At 30.8% G+C, this 3,696-nt stretch overlaps 1 long non-coding RNA gene across 1 annotated transcript; it reads right to left on the minus strand.

Annotated features, from left to right (window-relative positions):
- Positions 1 to 874: 874 nt before the first annotated feature.
- LOC122273546 (uncharacterized) lies at positions 875 to 3,597 on the minus strand. The gene is made up of 3 exons (XR_011635999.1): positions 3,377 to 3,597; positions 1,011 to 1,112; positions 875 to 927 (listed from the first exon to the last, which is right to left on the minus strand). It is a non-coding gene; the product is annotated as an uncharacterized lncRNA (long non-coding RNA).
- Between the last annotated feature and the right edge of the window lie 99 nt (positions 3,598 to 3,696).

Below are 3,696 nucleotides of genomic sequence, written 5' to 3' on the forward strand. Positions count from 1 at the left end.
TGAAAATCAATGAATAATTAATAAAAAATGTATTCAAATAATTTATCCTTGATAAGAGAGATAGTGCTATGTCCCATACATTGCAGACTAGATATCAATAAAAATTCAATGAATAAAAATGCACCCAAATAACTTATACTTGCATAACTGAACCAGTTATTTATTGTTTAATTATAACTTTATAAATATCCTTGGGGAATTTTCTCCAAAAGGTGTTTAAAATATAGCTTGAAAAATCGATGCCTTTACAGTTATTTTCCAACATAATAGCGGTATTTGTAAAGCAAACACCAATTATCATTTACAGGAAATTCTACAGATAAAACTTTTTGCATTTGCTCAAAAAATCATTACAAAAATCTTGAAGGTTTTCGAAGTTCCCAAGATTTGAAAAGAAAATTAAAATTCCCCGCCTTTAAGGCAAAATAACCAAATTATATTTTTTCAGTAGATTATAAATTTACAAATTACATTAACACAATTCTCTGAATAATTTAACAGTCACTGAAAATTATTAAATAAATAAATAAAATACACAAATAAAAGGATTTTTATTTTTTAAAGGTATCAGGATGACTGAATTTAATATTTGGATTATAAAGGCAAAATTTTTTCGTCCAAATTTTTATATTTATGAATAAAACAAGTTTAAGAAAACTATGTTTAAAGTTAAATACCATGTTACATAGATTTTAATTTTAGACATCATTTACATTAGACAATTGTAAAGATATTTTATTTCAGAGTTACATAAATTTAGAAATAAATATCTACTAAAACTTAGCATGAGTAGGAACTTATGAATAATAAATTACGATAAAATAGAAAATAAATTATGATAAAATACAAACGCACTGAATACAAAAATACTTACAAAATCCACCCCTTTTATATTGCTTCTTATAATATTTGATGTCCAACTCAAGACTGTAAATAAAATTGAACTAGAATAAATAAACAGCAAGAAAAATCAGAAATTAAATTAACTATGAGAGGAAAAACTTCTTTACCCGCGTTTTAAAAAGGAACATTTTGCCATCAATTTATTCATTTCGGCAGTCATGCGAGAGACACTTTTGTGAGCACTTGAATTTTTTGCAACTAAGTTTGTTCTGGATGAAAAATAAAAATTCAGGTAAACATATTGAAACACAATAAATTTCATAAAAAATTAAGCAACTATGAAACTTTATTTATCATTTAATGAAAAAACTTTTTAGGCAGAGACATATAATAATAATAATAGTAATATTGTTTGGAAATAAGTCTTGCTCAACTGCAAAAAAATTTTTTTTATGATTTCATCAACTTACAAATCCTGCCTGCATCAAACTTTCCAAAATACAGTTTGGGAAGTTTGATGAACGATGAGTTTAATAAGACACAATAGGACATTTCCCGATCATCCCAAACTACAGTATGTAGAGAGAAAGCCATCATGTTTGAACAAGCTGATTAGATCTTGATAGTTGTGTACATAAAAAATTTTACGATAATCACATCTGGCATTATTCCTTTTTGTACACTTTTTCAAACAAAGTGATTTTTAAATTTGAGAACCATTAGAAAAATGCTCAGATGAAGCACTTTATCAACAAACTAGTTTTAACAAGATGAATCCAAAATAGACTAAATACTTTTAAAAATGGAAATAATAAAATTATATTTATGCGGTTTTATTACTCGCAGCCTAATGGAATTAAGTTTCAGAATAAGAGTGTTCCAGCAACATTGAATATGAAAGCCACTTTCAAAGGAAAAGCTGTGTCCACCATTTCATCAAACATTTTACTTTATTTCTTATTCAGAAATGAATATGATTAGAATGAAAAATCTACACTCCAAAATTTAAATAACTACCAAATTGATTTGTTGCTGTAGTTCATTTATGTCATACTAGAGCTACACAATGGGCTATTGTTGTAGTTCATTTATGTTGTACTAGAGCTGCACAATGGGCTATTGTTGTAGTTCATTTATGTCCTACTAGAGCTGCACAATGGGCTATTGTTGTAGTTAATTTATGTTGTACTAGAGCTGCACAATGGGCTATTGTTGTAGTTCATTAATGTCATACTAGAGCTGCACAATGGGCTATTGGCGACGGTCTGGGAAACATCCCTGAGGATGATCCGAAGAAATGCCATCACAATTTTGATTCTCTGCTGAGGGGATTGCATCCCCGCTTTGGTAGCCCACTGACCTGCACACAAAGTCAAGCATTTTATGGTAGAACAGTTTAATGAGGACCAATACCGCTAACCCTCAGTCCCTACGTAGACTGATCCAAGTGGTCACACACCTACCCACTAACCGCAGCCAGTGATGCTTGACTTCGATGATCTGCTGGGAACCTTGTCTTAACGACCAGTCCACTGCAAGAAACTATCAAATCGAATTTTTCAATTGACATATAGCACAAGTCAGGGTGCGTAGCCAAATCTCCCAATAAAAAAATAAGCACTCAAAAATATTTTTAAGTATTATATACATTAACAAAATGCAAAATAATTTTCAAAGAACTAACATGATAGTGATAAAATAACAAGTTTCTGATAAAGAACTCTTTTCTTGACTAGCCACCAAAAAAGATCGAGGGATTTTTAGGTTCTATTTCAGAGGGTGAAAAATGAAGCCTGAAAATATCTTGGAAAATGCAGCAGAGTGCTAAAATTTCACCAAAAACTCACCTCAGGAGCACAGGCGGAATCGTAAGTATTTCACCAAACATGTAACATGATTGGTGCTTTCATACATTACGGACTGATGGTGCCGAAATGGATTGTGGTGGAATGAATTGTAAAAACGTTGAATAGAACAATGCGAAAACCACGTTTTTGTATAATATGCAGCAAAAATCGGTAGGGTAAAGAAAAAAAATCTCATTTTCGAAAAGGGAGAATTAAGCACTTTTAAAGAACTCCCCATAAAAAAAGCACCTTTAAGGGCTTTTAAAAAACGAAAATAAGCACCTTTAAGAACTCTACGCAACATGCAGGTAGAATTATTTTCATTTTAAACTACTTTCTTTTTCCCATTAAGCTTCAGTTATTGTTATATCCTTAAAAATAATGAAAAAATACAACAATTGCAGGGGTCTGTTTAGAAGAAATTTGGGTCCGTTAACGGATCCTTCACAAAATATCTTTTCATAAAAACAGACCCTTCACAACGGAAAATCGGACCCTTCACAACGGAACGGAAAGAATGTGACTTAACGTTTATTTTATATTCACAAATTATGAGTAATTTTTTCACAATTTTACAAAAACAGGACCCTTTACAAAATGTCTGGACCGACCCCTGAATTGAATTTATGTCATAATTACATAATTATGAGTACACGTTTAAAAATTTATTCATTTATGCAACTCACACATATGCTTTAAAGGCATTTGAAACTCTTGAAGTTCGAATGCATTCTTGTTGGCATAGATGAACAGCCTCAGCCCAAACTGAACGTTGTTGTAGATAATCCACAGTCTCAAGAGGTTTCCTCATCATGACTTCAACAGAAGGTGAAATATAAGTAGCAGATGACGGCAATGGCAATGAAGACGTGTTTTTCAAATCAAATAAGTAGGTGACGTGTTCCTCTTCTTCCTGAAATCACAACATCAATAAATAAAATTTTATTTTCATACCTAAAAATTAGTTTTTTAATGAGTTTTTTTAATAATAAAATTACAAATTGTA

This window comes from Parasteatoda tepidariorum, unplaced genomic scaffold, assembly GCF_043381705.1.
Source record: "Parasteatoda tepidariorum isolate YZ-2023 unplaced genomic scaffold, CAS_Ptep_4.0 HiC_scaffold_5359, whole genome shotgun sequence".
In the NCBI taxonomy this organism is placed as follows: domain Eukaryota; kingdom Metazoa; phylum Arthropoda; class Arachnida; order Araneae; family Theridiidae; genus Parasteatoda; species Parasteatoda tepidariorum.